Genomic DNA, 17,292 nt, shown 5'->3' on the forward strand with positions numbered 1-17,292 from the left:
AATAAACTATTGGGTTAGAGTAGGAGGTGTCTTAGTCCTAATAAACTATGGGGTTAGTGTAGGAGGTGTCTTAGTCCTAATAAACTATGGGGTTAGTGTAGGAGGTGTCTTAGTCCTAATAAACTATGGGTTAGTGTAGGAGGTGTCTTAGTCCTAATAAACTATTGGGTTAGGAGGTGTCTTAGTCCTAATAAACTATTGGGTTAGGAGGTGTCTTAGTCCTAATAAACTATTGGGTTAGGAGGTGTCTTAGTCCTAATAAACTATTGGGTTAGTGTAGGAGGTGTCTTAGTCCTAATAAACTATTGGGTTAGGAGGTGTCTTAGTCCTATTAAACTATTGGGTTAGTGTAGGAGGTGTCTTGGTCCTTATAAACTATTGGGTTAGGAGGTGTCTTAGTCCTATTAAACTATTGGGTTAGTGTAGGAGGTGTCTTAGTCCTAATAAACTATTGGGTTAGTGTAGGAGGTGTCTTGGTCCTTATAAACTATTGGGTTAGGAGGTGTCTTAGTCCTATTAAACTATTGAGTTAGTGTAGGAGGTGTCTTAGTCCTAATAAACTATTGGGTTAGGAGGTGTCTTAGTCCTAATAAACTATTGGTTTAGAGAAGGAGGTGTCTTGGTCCTAATAAACTATTGGTTTAGAGAAGGAGGTGTCTTGGTCCTAATAAACTATTGGTTTAAAGAAGGAGGTGTCTTGGTCCTAATAAACTATTGGGTTAGGAGGTGTCTTAGTCCTAATAAACTATTGGTTTAGAGAAGGAGGTGTCTTGGTCCTAATAAACTATTGGGTTAGTGTAGGAGGTGTCTTAGTCCTAATAAACTATTGGGTTAGGAGGTGTCTTAGTCCTAATAAACTATTGGGTTAGGAGGTGTCTTAGTCCTAATAAACTATTGGGTCAGGAGGTGTCTTAGTCCTAATAAACTATTGGGTTAGGAGGTGTCTTAGTCCTAATAAACTATTGGGTTAGGAGGTGTCTTAGTCCTAATAAACTATTGTGTTAGTGTAGGAGGTGTCTTAGTCCTAATAAACTATTGGGTTAGGAGGTGTCGTAGTCCTAATAAACTATTGTGTTAGGAGGTGTCTTAGTCCTAATAAACTATTGGGTTAGGAGGTGTCTTAGTCCTAATAAACTATTGGGTTAGTGTAGGAGGTGTCTTAGTCCTAATAAACTATTGGGTTAGGAGGTGTCTTAGTCCTAATAAACTATTGGGTTAGTGTAGGAGGTGTCTTAGTCCTAATAAACTATTGGGTTAGGAGGTGTCTTAGTCCTAATAAACTATTGGGTTAGGAGGTGTCTTAGTCCTAATAAACTATTGGGTTAGTGTAGGAGGTGTCTTAGTCCTAATAAACTATTGGGTTAGTGTAGGAGGTGTCTTAGTCCTAATAAACTATTGGGTTAGGAGGTGTCTTAGTCCTAATAAACTATTGGGTTGGGAGGTGTCTTAGTCCTAATAAACTATTGGGTTGGGAGGTGTCTTAGTCCTAATAAACTATTGGGTTAGGAGGTGTCTTAGTCCTATTAAACTATTGGGTTCGGAGATGTCTTAGTCCTAATAAACTATTGGGTTGGGAGATGTCTTAGTCCTAATAAACTATTGGGTTAGGGTTAAGAGGTGTCTTAGTCCTATTAAACTATTGGGTTAGGAGGTGTCTTAGTCCTATTAAACTATTGGGTTAGGAGATGTCTTAGTCCTAATAAACTATTGGGTTAGGGTTAAGAGGTGTCTTAGTCCTATTAAACTATTGGGTTAGGAGGTGTCTTAGTCCTATTAAACTATTGGGTTAGGAGATGTCTTAGTCCTAATAAACTATTGGGTTAGGGTTAAGAGGTGTCTTAGTCCTAATAAACTATTGGGTTAGTGTAGGAGGTGTCTTAGTCCTAATAAACTATTGGGTTAGGAGGTGTCTTAGTCCTAATAAACTATTGGGTTAGTGTAGGAGGTGTCTTAGTCCTATTAAACTATTGGGTTAGGAGGTGTCTTAGTCCTAATAAACTATTGGGTTAGGAGGTGTCTTAGTCCTAATAAACTATTGGGTTAGGAGGTGTCTTAGTCCTAATAACTATTGGGTTAGGAGGTGTCTTAGTCCTAATAAACTATTGGGTTAGTGTAGGAGGTGTCTTAGTCCTAATAAACTATTGGGTTAGGAGGTGTCTTAGTCCTAATAAACTATTGGGTTAGGAGGTGTCTTAGTCCTAATAAACTATTGGGTTAGGAGGTGTCTTAGTCCTAATAAACTATTGGGTTAGTGTAGGAGGTGTCTTAGTCCTAATAAACTATTGGGTTAGGAGGTGTCTTAGTCCTAATAAACTATTGGGTTAGGAGGTGTCTTAGTCCTAATAAACTATTGGGTTAGTGTAGGAGGTGTCTTAGTCCTAATAAACTATTGGGTTAGTGTAGGAGGTGTCTTAGTCCTATTAAACTATTGGGTTAGGAGTAAGAGGTGTCTTAGTCCTAATAAACTATTGGGTTAGGAGGTGTCTTAGTCCTAATAAACTATTGGGTTAGGAGGTGTCTTAGTTCTAATAAACTATTGGGTTAGTGTAGGAGGTGTCTTAGTCCTATTAAACTATTGGGTTAGGAGGTGTCTTAGTCCTAATAAACTATTGGGTTAGGGGTAAGAGGTGTCTTAGTCCTAATAAACTATTGGGTTAGGAGGTGTCTTAGTCCTAATAAACTATTGGGTTAGTGTAGGAGGTGTCTTAGTCCTAATAAACTATTGGGTTAGTGTAGGAGGTGTCTTAGTCCTAATAAACTATTGGGTTAGTGTAGGAGGTGTCTTAGTCCTAATAAACTATTGGGTTAGGAGGTGTCTTAGTCCTAATAAACTATTGGGTTAGTGTAGGAGGTGTCTTAGTCCTAATAAACTATTGGGTTAGTGTAGGAGGTGTCTTAGTCCTAATAAACTATTGGGTTAGGAGGGGTCTTAGTCCTAATAAACTATTGGGTTAGGAGGTGTCTTAGTCCTAATAAACTATTGGGTTAGTGTAGGAGGTGTCTTAGTCCTATTAAACTATTGGGTTAGGAGGTGTCTTAGTCCTAATAAACTATTGGGTTAGGGGTAAGAGGTGTCTTAGTCCTAATAAACTATTGGGTTAGGAGGTGTCTTAGTCCTAATAAACTATTGGGTTAGTGTAGGAGGTGTCTTAGTCCTAATAAACTATTGGGTTAGTGTAGGAGGTGTCTTAGTCCTAATAAACTATTGGGTTAGTGTAGGAGGTGTCTTAGTCCTAATAAACTATTGGGTTAGGAGGTGTCTTAGTCCTAATAAACTATTGGGTTAGTGTAGGAGGTGTCTTAGTCCTAATAAACTATTGGGTTAGTGTAGGAGGTGTCTTAGTCCTAATAAACTATTGGGTTAGGAGGGGTCTTAGTCCTAATAAACTATTGGGTTAGGAGGTGTCTTAGTCCTAATAAACTATTGGGTTAGTGTAGGAGGTGTCTTAGTCCTATTAAACTATTGGGTTAGGAGGTGTCTTAGTCCTAATAAACTATTGGGTTAGGGGTAAGAGGTGTCTTAGTCCTAATAAACTATTGGGTTAGGAGGTGTCTTAGTCCTAATAAACTATTGGGTTAGGAGGTGTCTTAGTCCTAATAAACTATTGGGTTAGGAGGTGTCTTAGTCCTAATAAACTATTGGGTTAGAGTAGGAGGTGTCTTAGTCCTAATAAACTATTGGGTTAGGAGGTGTCTTAGTCCTAATAAACTATTGGGTTAGGAGGTGTCTTAGTCCTAATAAACTATTGGGTTAGTGTAGGAGGTGTCTTAGTCCTAATAAACTATTGGGTTAGTGTAGGAGGTGTCTTAGTCCTAATAAACTATTGGGTTGGGAGGGGTCTTAGTCCTAATAAACTATTGGGTTAGGAGGTGTCTTAGTCCTAATAAACTATTGGGTTAGTGTAGGAGGTGTCTTAGTCCTAATAAACTATTGGGTTAGGAGGTGTCTTAGTCCTATTAAACTATTGGGTTAGTGTAGGAGGTGTCTTAGTCCTAATAAACTATTGGGTTAGTGTAGGAGGTGTCTTAGTCCTAATAAACTATTGGGTTAGTGTAGGAGTGGTCTTAGTCCTAATAAACTATTGGGTTAGGAGATGTCTTAGTCCTAATAAACTATTGGGTTAGGAGGTGTCTTAGTCCTAATAAACTATTGGGTTAGTGTAGGAGGTGTCTTAGTCCTAATAAACTATTGGGTTAGTGTAGGAGGTGTCTTAGTCCTAATAAACTATTGGGTTAGTGTAGGAGGTGTCTTAGTCCTAATAAACTATTGGGTAAGTGTAGGAGGTGTCTTGGTCCTAATAAACTATTGGGTTAGGAGGTGTCTTAGTCCTAATAAACTATTGGGTTAGTGTAGGAGGTGTCTTAGTCCTAATAAACTATTGGGTTAGGAGGTGTCTTAGTCCTATTAAACTATTGGGTTAGTGTAGGAGGTGTCTTAGTCCTAATAAACTATTGGGTTAGGAGGTGTCTTAGTCCTAATAAACTATTGGGTTAGGAGGTGTCTTAGTCCTAATAAACTATTGGGTTAGGAGGTGTCTTAGTCCTAATAAACTATTGGGTTAGGAGGTGTCTTAGTCCTAATAAACTATTGGGTTAGTGTAGGAGGTGTCTTATTCCTAATAAACTATTGGGTTAGGAGGTGTCTTAGTCCTAATAAACTATTGGGTTGGGAGGTGTCTTAGTCCTAATAAACTATTGGGTTAGTGTAGGAGGTGTCTTAGTCCTAATAAACTATTGGGTTAGTGTAGGAGGTGTCTTAGTCCTAATAAACTATTGGGTTAGGAGGTGTCTTAGTCCTAATAAACTATTGGGTTAGTGTAGGAGGTGTCTTAGTCCTAATAAACTATTGGGTTAGGAGGTGTCTTAGTCCTAATAAACTATTGGGTTAGGAGGTGTCTTAGTCCTAATAAACTATTGGGTTAGTGTAGGAGGTGTCTTAGTCCTAATAAACTATTGGGTTAGTGTAGGAGGTGTCTTAGTCCTAATAAACTATTGGGTTAGGAGTAAGAGGTGTCTTAGTCCTAATAAACTATTGGGTTAGGAGGTGTCTTAGTCCTAATAAACTATTGGGTTAGGAGGTGTCTTAGTCCTAATAAACTATTGGGTTAGTGTAGGAGGTGTCTTAGTCCTATTAAACTATTGGGTTAGGAGGTGTCTTAGTCCTAATAAACTATTGGGTTAGGGGTAAGAGGTGTCTTAGTCCTAATAAACTATTGGGTTAGGAGGTGTCTTAGTCCTAATAAACTATTGGGTTAGGAGGTGTCTTAGTCCTAATAAACTATTGGGTTAGTGTAGGAGGTGTCTTAGTCCTAATAAACTATTGGGTTAGTGTAGGAGGTGTCTTAGTCCTAATAAACTATTGGGTTAGTGTAGGAGGTGTCTTAGTCCTAATAAACTATTGGGTTAGGAGGTGTCTTAGTCCTAATAAACTATTGGGTTAGTGTAGGAGGTGTCTTAGTCCTAATAAACTATTGGGTTAGTGTAGGAGGTGTCTTAGTCCTAATAAACTATTGGGTTCGGAGGGGTCTTAGTCCTAATAAACTATTGGGTTAGGAGGTGTCTTAGTCCTAATAAACTATTGGGTTAGTGTAGGAGGTGTCTTAGTCCTAATAAACTATTGGGTTAGAGTAGGAGGTGTCTTAGTCCTAATAAACTATTGGGTTAGTGTAGGAGGTGTCTAAGTCCTAATAAACTATTGGGTTAGAGTAGGAGGTGTCTTAGTCCTAATAAACTATTGGGTTAGGAGGTGTCTTAGTCCTAATAAACTATTGGGTTAGGAGGTGTCTTAGTCCTAATAAACTATTGGGTTAGGAGGTGTCTTAGTCCTAATAAACTATTGGGTTAGGAGGTGTCTTAGTCCTATTAAACTATTGGGTTAGTGTAGGAGGTGTCTTAGTCCTAATAAACTATTGGGTTAGGAGGTGTCTTAGTCCTAATAAACTATTGGGTTAGTGTAGGAGGTGTCTTAGTCCTAATAAACTATTGGGTTAGGAGGTGTCTTAGTCCTATTAAACTATTGGGTTAGTGTAGGAGGTGTCTTAGTCCTAATAAACTATTGGGTTAGTGTAGGAGGTGTCTTAGTCCTAATAAACTATTGGGTTAGTGTAGGAGGTGTCTTAGTCCTAATAAACTATTGGGTTAGTGTAGGAGGTGTCTTAGTCCTAATAAACTATTGTGTTAGGAGGTGTCTTAGTCCTAATAAACTATTGGGTTAGGAGGTGTCTTAGTCCTAATAAACTATTGGGTTAGTGTAGGAGGTGTCTTAGTCCTAATAAACTATTGGGTTAGTGTAGGAGGTGTCTTAGTCCTAATAAACTATTGGGTTAGTGTAGGAGGTGTCTTAGTCCTAATAAACTATTGGGTTAGGAGGTGTCTTAGTCCTAATAAACTATTGGGTTAGTGTAGGAGGTGTCTTAGTCCTAATAAACTATTGGGTTAGTGTAGGAGGTGTCTTGGTCCTAATAAACTATTGGGTTAGGAGGTGTCTTAGTCCTAATAAACTATTGGGTTAGGAGGTGTCTTAGTCCTAATAAACTATTGGGTTAGGAGGTGTCTTAGTCCTAATAAACTATTGGGTTAGAGTAGGAGGTGTCTTCGTCCTAATAAACTATTGGGTTAGGAGGTGTCTTAGTCCTAATAAATTATTGGGTTAGGAGGTGTCTTAGTCCTAATAAACTATTGGGTTAGTGTAGGAGGTGTCTTAGTCCTAATAAACTATTGGGTTAGTGTAGGAGGTGTCTTAGTCCTAATAAACTATTGGGTTGGGAGGTGTCTTAGTCCTAATAAACTATTGGGTAAGTGTAGGAGGTGTCTAAGTCCTAATAAACTATTGGGTTAGAGTAGGAGATGTCTTAGTCCTAATAAACTATTGGGTTAGGAGGTGTCTTAGTCCTAATAAACTATTGGGTTAGGAGGTGTCTTAGTCCTAATAAACTATTGGGTTAGGAGGTGTCTTAGTCCTAATAAACTATTGGGTTAGGAGGTGTCTTAGTCCTAATAAACTATTGGGTTAGTGTAGGAGGTGTCTTAGTCCTAATAAACTATTGGGTTAGGAGGTGTCTTAGTCCTATTAAACTATTGGGTTAGTGTAGGAGGTGTCTTAGTCCTAATAAACTATTGGGTTAGTGTAGGAGGTGTCTTTGTCCTAATAAACTATTGGGTTAGGAGGTGTCTTAGTCCTAATAAACTATTGTGTTAGGAGGTGTCTTAGTCCTAATAAACTATTGGGTTAGTGTAGGAGGTGTCTTAGTCCTAATAAACTATTGGGTTAGTGTAGGAGGTGCCTTAGTCCTAATAAACTATTGGGTTAGGAGGTGTCTTAGTCCTAATAAACTATTGGGTTAGGAGGTGTCTTAGTCCTAATAAACTATTGGGTTAGTGTAGGAGGTGTCTTAGTCCTAATAAACTATTGGGTTAGTGTAGGAGGTGTCTTTGTCCTAATAAACTATTGGGTTAGGAGGTGTCTTAGTCCTAATAAACTATTGGGTTAGTGTAGGAGGTGTTTTAGTCCTAATAAACTATTGGGTTAGTGTAGGAGGTGTCTTAGTCCTAATAAACTATTGGGTTAGTGTAGGAGGTGTCTTAGTCCTAATAAACTATTGGGTTAGTGTAGGAGGTGTCTTAGTCCTAATAAACTATTGGGTTAGGAGGTGTCTTAGTCCTAATAAACTATTGGGTTAGGAGGTGTCTTAGTCCTAATAAACTATTGGGTTAGTGTAGGAGGTGTCTTAGTCCTAATAAACTATTGGGTTAGTGTAGGAGGTGTCTTAGTCCTAATAAACTATTGGGTTAGGAGTAAGAGGTGTCTTAGTCCTAATAAACTATTGGGTTAGGAGGTGTCTTAGTCCTAATAAACTATTGGGTTAGGAGGTGTCTTAGTCCTAATAAACTATTGGGTTAGTGTAGGAGGTGTCTTAGTCCTATTAAACTATTGGGTTAGGAGGTGTCTTAGTCCTAATAAACTATTGGGTTAGTGTAGGAGGTGTCTTAGTCCTAATAAACTATTGGGTTAGTGTAGGAGGTGTCTTAGTCCTAATAAACTATTGGGTTAGTGTAGGAGGTGTCTTAGTCCTAATAAACTATTGGGTTAGTGTAGGAGGTGTCTTGGTCCTAATAAACTATTGGGTTAGGAGGTGTCTTAGTCCTAATAAACTATTGGGTTAGTGTAGGAGGTGTCTTAGTCCTAATAAACTATTGGGTTAGGAGGTGTCTTAGTCCTATTAAACTATTGGGTTAGTGTAGGAGGTGTCTTAGTCCTATTAAACTATTGGGTTAGTGTAGGAGGTGTCTTAGTCCTAATAAACTATTGGGTTAGGAGGTGTCTTAGTCCTAATAAACTATTGGGTTAGGAGGTGTCTTAGTCCTAATAAACTATTGGGTTAGTGTAGGAGGTGTCTTGGTCCTAATAAACTATTGGGTTAGGAGGTGTCTTAGTCCTAATAAACTATTGGGTTAGGAGGTGTCTCAGTCCTAATAAACTATTGGGTTAGTGTAGGAGGTGTCTTAGTCCTATTAAACTATTGGGTTAGGAGGTGTCTTAGTCCTAATAAACTATTGGGTTAGGAGGTGTCTCAGTCCTAATAAACTATTGGGTTAGTGTAGGAGGTGTCTAAGTCCTAATAAACTATTGGGTTAGGAGGTGTCTTAGTCCTAATAAACTATTGGGTTAGTGTAGGAGGTGTCTTAGTCCTAATAAACTATTGGGTTAGTGTAGGAGGTGTCTTAGTCCTAATAAACTATTGGGTTAGGAGGTGTCTTAGTCCTAATAAACTATTGGGTTAGGAGGTGTCTTAGTCCTAATAAACTATTGGGTTAGTGTAGGAGGTGTCTTTGTCCTAATAAACTATTGGGGTAGGAGGTGTCTTAGTCCTAATAAACTATTGGGTTAGGAGGTGTCTTAGTCCTAATAAACTATTGGGTTAGGAGGTGTCTTAGTCCTAATAAACTATTGGGTTAGGAGGTGTCTTAGTCCTAATAAACTATTGGGTTAGGAGGTGTCTTAGTCCTATTAAACTATTGGGTTAGTGTAGGAGGTGTCTTAGTCCTAATAAACTATTGGGTTAGGAGGTGTCTTAGTCCTAATAAACTATTGGGTTAGTGTAGGAGGTGTCTTAGTCCTAATAAACTATTGGGTTAGGAGGTGTCTTAGTCCTATTAAACTATTGGGTTAGTGTAGGAGGTGTCTTAGTCCTAATAAACTATTGGGTTAGTGTAGGAGGTGTCTTAGTCCTAATAAACTATTGGGTTAGGAGGTGTCTTAGTCCTAATAAACTATTGTGTTAGGAGGTGTCTTAGTCCTAATAAACTATTGGGTTAGTGTAGGAGGTGTCTTAGTCCTAATAAACTATTGGGTTAGTGTAGGAGGTGCCTTAGTCCTAATAAACTATTGGGTTAGGAGGTGTCTTAGTCCTAATAAACTATTGGGTTAGGAGGTGTCTTAGTCCTAATAAACTATTGGGTTAGTGTAGGAGGTGTCTTAGTCCTAATAAACTATTGGGTTAGTGTAGGAGGTGTCTTGGTCCTAATAAACTATTGGGTTAGGAGGTGTCTTAGTCCTAATAAACTATTGGGTTAGTGTAGGAGGTGTTTTAGTCCTAATAAACTATTGGGTTAGTGTAGGAGGTGTCTTAGTCCTAATAAACTATTGGGTTAGTGTAGGAGGTGTCTTAGTCCTAATAAACTATTGGGTTAGTGTAGGAGGTGTCTTAGTCCTAATAAACTATTGGGTTAGGAGGTGTCTTAGTCCTAATAAACTATTGGGTTAGGAGGTGTCTTAGTCCTAATAAACTATTGGGTTAGTGTAGGAGGTGTCTTAGTCCTAATAAACTATTGGGTTAGTGTAGGAGGTGTCTTAGTCCTAATAAACTATTGGGTTAGGAGTAAGAGGTGTCTTAGTCCTAATAAACTATTGGGTTAGGAGGTGTCTTAGTCCTAATAAACTATTGGGTTAGGAGGTGTCTTAGTCCTAATAAACTATTGGGTTAGTGTAGGAGGTGTCTTAGTCCTATTAAACTATTGGGTTAGGAGGTGTCTTAGTCCTAATAAACTATTGGGTTAGTGTAGGAGGTGTCTTAGTCCTAATAAACTATTGGGTTAGTGTAGGAGGTGTCTTAGTCCTAATAAACTATTGGGTTAGTGTAGGAGGTGTCTTAGTCCTAATAAACTATTGGGTTAGTGTAGGAGGTGTCTTGGTCCTAATAAACTATTGGGTTAGGAGGTGTCTTAGTCCTAATAAACTATTGGGTTAGTGTAGGAGGTGTCTTAGTCCTAATAAACTATTGGGTTAGGAGGTGTCTTAGTCCTATTAAACTATTGGGTTAGTGTAGGAGGTGTCTTAGTCCTATTAAACTATTGGGTTAGTGTAGGAGGTGTCTTAGTCCTAATAAACTATTGGGTTAGGAGGTGTCTTAGTCCTAATAAACTATTGGGTTAGGAGGTGTCTTAGTCCTAATAAACTATTGGGTTAGTGTAGGAGGTGTCTTGGTCCTAATAAACTATTGGGTTAGGAGGTGTCTTAGTCCTAATAAACTATTGGGTTAGGAGGTGTCTCAGTCCTAATAAACTATTGGGTTAGTGTAGGAGGTGTCTTAGTCCTATTAAACTATTGGGTTAGGAGGTGTCTTAGTCCTAATAAACTATTGGGTTAGGAGGTGTCTCAGTCCTAATAAACTATTGGGTTAGTGTAGGAGGTGTCTAAGTCCTAATAAACTATTGGGTTAGGAGGTGTCTTAGTCCTAATAAACTATTGGGTTAGTGTAGGAGGTGTCTTAGTCCTAATAAACTATTGGGTTAGTGTAGGAGGTGTCTTAGTCCTAATAAACTATTGGGTTAGGAGGTGTCTTAGTCCTAATAAACTATTGGGTTAGGAGGTGTCTTAGTCCTAATAAACTATTGGGTTAGTGTAGGAGGTGTCTTTGTCCTAATAAACTATTGGGGTAGGAGGTGTCTTAGTCCTAATAAACTATTGGGTTAGGAGGTGTCTTAGTCCTAATAAACTATTGGGTTAGGAGGTGTCTTAGTCCTAATAAACTATTGGGTTAGGAGGTGTCTTAGTCCTAATAAACTATTGGGTTAGGAGGTGTCTTAGTCCTATTAAACTATTGGGTTAGGAGGTGTCTTAGTCCTAATAAACTATTGGGTTAGTGTAGGAGGTGTCTTAGTCCTAATAAACTATTGGGTTAGGAGGTGTCTTAGTCCTATTAAACTATTGGGTTAGGAGGTGTCTTAGTCCTATTAAACTATTGGGTTAGGAGGTGTCTTAGTCCTAATAAACTATTGTGTTAGGAGGTGTCTTAGTCCTAATAAACTATTGGGTTAGGAGGTGTCTTAGTCCTAATAAACTATTGGGTTAGGAGGTGTCTTAGTCCTAATAAACTATTGGGTTAGTGTAGGAGGTGTCTTAGTCCTAATAAACTATTGGGTTAGGGTTAGGAGGTGTCTTAGTCCTAATAAACTATTGGGTTAGGAGGTGTCTTAGTCCTAATAAACTATTGGGTTAGGAGGTGTCTTAGTCCTAATAAACTATTGGGTTAGGAGGTGTCTTAGTCCTAATAAACTATTGGGTTAGGAGGTGTCTTAGTCCTAATAAACTATTGGGTTAGGAGGTGTCTTAGTTTTAATAAACTATTGGGTTAGGAGGTGTCTTAGTCCTAATAAACTATTGGGTTAGGAGGTGTCTTAGTCCTAATAAACTATTGGGTTAGGAGGTGTCTTAGTCCTATTAAACTATTGGGTTAGGAGGTGTCTTAGTCCTAATAAACTATTGGGTTAGTGTAGGAGGTGTCTTAGTCCTAATAAACTATTGGGTTAGGAGGTGTCTTAGTCCTAATAAACTATTGGGTAAGTGTAGCAGGTGTTTTAGTCCTAATTAACTATTGGGTTGGGAGGTGTCTCACACGTAACCCAAACCGCGTGCGCCATCGTGCACTATCGTGCAAAAAGGTATTTTGTCCCCCTACACCAAATGCGATCACGACACGCAGGTTAAATATCAAAACAAACTCTGAACCAGTGACATTAATTTGGGCACAGGTCGAAAAGCATTAAATATGTATGGCAATTTAGCTAGTTAGCTTGCACTTGCTAGCTAACATTAATTTGGCCTATTTAGCTAGCTTGCTGTTGCTAGCTAATTTGTCCTGGGATATAAACATTGAGTTGTTATTTTACCTGAAATGCACAAGGACCTCTTCTCCGACAATTAATCCACACATAAAACGGCCAACCGAATCGTTTCTAGTCATCTCTCCTTCCAGGCTTTTTCATCGTTTAAATTATATGGTGATCACATCTAAACTTTCATTGTATTACCACGACAACCGGCAACAAAGTTCGTCTTTCAATCACCCACGTGGGTATAACCAATGAGGAGATGGCACATGGGTACCTGCTTCTATAAACCAATGAGGAGATGGGAGAAGCAGGACTTTCAGCGCGATCTGCGTCAGAAATAGGAATGACTTCTATTTTAGCCCCTGGCAACGCAGACGCTCGTTGGTGTGATTAACCTGGCGGAACCCCACCCACATTCCACTGAAAAGGCAGTGCGCGAAATTCAAAAAATATATTTTTTTAATATTTAACTTTCACACATTAACAAGTCCAATACAGCAAATGAAAGATAAACATCTTGTGAATCCAGCCAACATGTCAGATTTTTTAAATGTTTTACAGTGAAAACACCACGTATATTTGTTAGCTCACCACCAAATACAAAAAAGCACAGACATTTCTTTAACAGCACAGGTAGTATGCACAAAACCCCCAAATAGAGATAGAATTAGTCACTAACCAAGAAACAACTTCATCAGATGACAGTCTTATAACATGTTATACAATAAATCTATGTTTGGTTCGAAAAATGTGCATATTTCAGGTATAAATCATAGTTTTACATTGCAGCTACAATCACAAATAGCACCGAAGCAGCAAGAATAACTACAGAGAGCAACGTGAAATACCTAAATACTCATCATAAAACATACATGGTGTACAGCAAATGAAAGATAAACATCTTGTGAATCCAACCAATATTTCAGATTTTTTAAGTGTTTTACAGCGAAAACACAATATAGCATTATATTAGTTTACTACAATAGCCAACCACACAACCGCATTCATTCACCGCAAAGGTAGCGATCGCAAAAAAACAGCAAAAGATATAAAATTATTCACTAACCTTGACAAACTTCATCAGATGACAGTCCTATAACATCATGTTACACAATACATATATGTTTTGTTCAAAATGTGCATATTTAGCGGTACAAATCGTGGTTTTACAATGTGAATACGTAGCCAAACTGCACAAAATTATCCGGATATATTTCTGACACACCTAATCTAATCAAAGAACTCATCATATACTTTACTAAAAAATACATGTTGTACAGCAAATGAAACATACACTAGTTCTTAATGCAATCGCCGTGTTAGAATTATAAAAATAACTTTAGTACGACATACAGCTTACGTTATAGCGAGACAGCGCCTGCAATGAAGGCGTAAAATAGTACTAAACATTTTCCACAGAAATACGAAATAACATCATAAATGGTTCCTACTTTTGCTGAGCTTCCATCAGAATGTTGCACAAGGAGTCCTTTGTCCAGAATAATCGTTGTTTGGTTGTAGAATGTCCTCTTCTCCTGTCGAATTAGCAACCAAAGCTAGCCAAGTGGTGCGAAGTTGTCCATCTTCACCTAACGCAGAGAACGGAAAACGCCAAAACTCCCGATAAACGTTCAATAATCTGATAAAACTACTTTAAAAAAACATACTTTACGATGATATTATCACATGTATCAAATAAAATCAAAGCCGGAGATATTAGCCGTCTATACCGAAAGCTTTTCAGAAGGCAATCCAGGGTTCCTTCCCGCGCCTTACTGAACAAAGGAAATTTGGAGTCACGTCATTCCAAGAGCTCTTGTTCGACCTCAGATCAAGCTAGACACCCCATTCCACCTCCCACTGCCTGTTGACATCTAGTGGAAGGCGTATGAAGTGCATGTATATCCATAGATTTCAAGCAAATGAATAGGAAGGCCCTGGAACAGAGCCTCGATTTCAGATTTTTCACTTCCTGACAGGAAGTTTGCTGCAAAATGAGTTCTGTTTTACTCACAGATATAATTCAAACGGTTTTAGAAACTTGAGAGTGTTTTCTATCCAATAGTAATAATAATATGCATATTGTATGATCTAGAATAGAGTACGAGGCCGTTTAAATTTGGCTATTTTTTTTCCCAAAGTGAAAATAGCGCCCCCCCTATCCCAAAGAAGTTAACAGTGTGATTATTATATATTTATTTTAAGTATTAGGTGAACAAATGATAAGTAAAGAAATAAAAGCAGTAAAAAAGACAGTAAAAAATGTCAGTAGAGAGGCTATATACAGTAGAGGCTATATACAGTAGAGGCTATATACAGTAGAGGCTATATACAGTAGAGGCTAAATACAGTAGAGGCTATATACAGTAGAGAGGCTATATACAGTAGAGAGGCTATATACAGTAGAGAGGCTATATACAGTAGGGAGGCTATATACAGTAGGGAGGCTATATACAGTAGAGGCTATATACAGTAGAGGCTATATACAGTAGAGGCTCTATACAGTAGAGGCTCTATACAGTAGAGGCTCTATACAGTAGGGAGGCTATATATAGTAGGGAGGCTATAACAGTAGTGAGGCTATATATAGTAGAGGCTATATATAGTAGAGGCTATAACAATAGTGAGGCTATAATAATAGTGGCTATATACAGTAGGGAGGCTATATACAGTAGGGAAGCTATATACTGTAGAGGCTATATACAGTAGAGAGGCTATATACAGTAGAGAGGCTATATACAGTAGGGAGGCTATATACTGTAGAGGCTATATACAGTAGAGAGGCTATATACAGTAGAGAGGCTATATACAGTAGAGAGGCTATATACAGTAGAGAGGCTATATACAGTAGAGAGGCTATATACAGTAGAGAGGCTATATACAGTAGAGAGGCTATATACAGTAGAGAGGCTCTATACAGTAGAGAGGCTCTATACAATAGGGAGGCTCTATACAGTAGAGAGGCTCTATACAGTAGAGAGGCTCTATACAATAGGGAGGCTCTATACAGTAGAGAGGCTCTATACAGTAGAGAGGCTCTATACAGTAGAGAGGCTCTATACAGTAGAGAGGCTCTATACAATAGGGAGGCTCTATACAGTAGAGAGGCTCTATACAGTAGAGAGGCTCTATACAGTAGAGAGGCTCTATACAGTAGAGAGGCTATATACAATACTGAGGCTATATACATGCAACCAGTTAGTTGTGCTGATTGAGGTAGTATGTAAATGTAGGTATGGTTAAAGTGACTATGCATATAGGATAAACAGAGAGTAGCAGCAGCGTAAAAGAGGTGGGGGGGGTGGGTAGCGGGACACAATGCAGATAGTCCAGGTAGCCAATGTGTGGGGACACCGGTTAGTCGGGCTAATTTAGGTAGTATGTACATGAATGTTTTGTTAGTGACTATGTATATATGATAAACGGAGTAGCAGCAGCATAAAAGAGGGGTTGGGTTGGGTAGCCATTTGATTACCTGTTCAGGAGTCTTATGGCTTGGTAGTAAAAACTGTTGAGAAGCCTTTTGGTCCTAGACTTGGCGCTCCGGTACCGCTTGCCATGCGGTAGTAGAGAGAACAGTTTATGACTGGGGTGGCTGGGGTCTTTGACACTTTTTAGGGACTTCCTCTGACACCGCCTATTATATAGGTCCTGGATGGCAGGCAGCTTAGCCCCAGTGATGTACTGGGCCGTACGCACTACCGTCTGTAGTGCCTTGCGGTCGGAGACCGAGCAGTTGCCGTACCAGGCAGTGATGCAACCAGTCAGGATGCTCTCAATGTTGCAGCTGTTGAACCTTTTGAGGATCTGAGGACGCATGCCAAATCTTTCCAGTCTCCCGAGGGGGGAATAGGTTTTGTCGTGCCCTCTTCACGACTGTCTTGGTGTGTTTGGACCATTCTAGTTTGTTGGTGATGTGTGAAGTGGACACCAAGGAACTTGAAGCTCTCAACCTGCTCCACTACAACCCCGGCGATGAGAATGGGGGCGTGCTTGGTCCTCCTTTTCCTGTAGTCCTTAGTCTTGATCACGTTGAGGGAGAGGTTGTGGTCCTGGCACCACACTAGCCACGTGGGTGAACAGGGAGTACAGGAGGGGACTGAGCACGCACCCCTGAGGGGCTCGAGTGTTGAGGATCAGTGTGGCAGATTTGTAGTTACCTACCCTTACCTCCTGGGGGCGGCCCGTCAGGAAGTCCAGGATCCAGTTGCAGAGGGAGGTGTTTAGTCCCAGGATCCTTAGCTTAGTGATGTTGAACGCAGAGCTGTAGTCAATGAATAGCATTCTCACGTAGGTGTTCTTTTGTCCAGGTGGGAAAGGGCAGTGTGGAGTGCAATAGCGATTGCATCATCTGTGGATCTGTTTGGGTGGTATGCAAATTGAGTGGGTCTAAGGTTTCTAGGATAATGGTGTTGATGTGAGCAATGACCAGTCTTTCAAAGCATTTCATGGCTACAGACGTGAGTGCTACGGGTCGGTAGTCATTTAAGCAGGTTACCTTAGTGTTCTTGGGCACAGGGACTATGGTGGTCTGCTTGAAACAGGTAGGTATTACAGACTCAATCAGGGACATGTTGAAAATGTCTGTGAAAACACCTGCCAGTTGGTCAGCACATGCCCGGAGCACACGTCCTGGTATTAGGCACATCTGGCCCCGCAGGCTTGTGAATGTTGACCTGTTTAAAGGTCTTACTCATGTCGGCTACGGAGAGCGTGATCACACAGTCGTCCGGAACAGCTGGTGCTCTCATGCATGCCTTTTGGGTGAGCGGTTTCCACGAAAGCCACGAAAAGTATAGATGAAAACTCTCTTGGCAAATAGTGTGGTCTGCAGTTTATCATAAGATACTCTACTTTAGGCGAGCAAAATCTAGAGACTTCCTTAGATTTCGTGCACCAGCTATTGTTTACAAATATGCACAGATCGCCCCCCCCCCCCCCCCCCCCTCGTCTTACCGGAGTGTGCTGTTCTATCTAGCGGGTGCAGCGTATATCCCGTAGCTGAATATCCATGTCGTCATTCAGCCACAATTCCGTGAAACATAAGATATTACAGTTGATGTCCCGATATTCGTAATTTATTGTCCACTGATTGCACATTGGTGAGTAATATTGATGGTAACGACTACTTTCCCACTCGCCTTCTGCGGCTCCTTACGAGTCACCCTGTTCTGTGTCCTC

The 17,292-nt window shown here is 39.7% G+C and overlaps 1 protein-coding gene across 2 annotated transcripts in view; it reads left to right on the top strand.

Annotated features, from left to right (window-relative positions):
* LOC129869506 (uncharacterized) overlaps positions 1–17,292 on the top strand; it is a 61,403-nt gene that overhangs the window by 1,024 nt on the left and 43,087 nt on the right. The window lies entirely within an intron of this gene.

Source organism: Salvelinus fontinalis, chromosome 14 (genome assembly GCF_029448725.1).
Source record: "Salvelinus fontinalis isolate EN_2023a chromosome 14, ASM2944872v1, whole genome shotgun sequence".
In the NCBI taxonomy this organism is placed as follows: Eukaryota; Metazoa; Chordata; class Actinopteri; order Salmoniformes; family Salmonidae; genus Salvelinus; species Salvelinus fontinalis.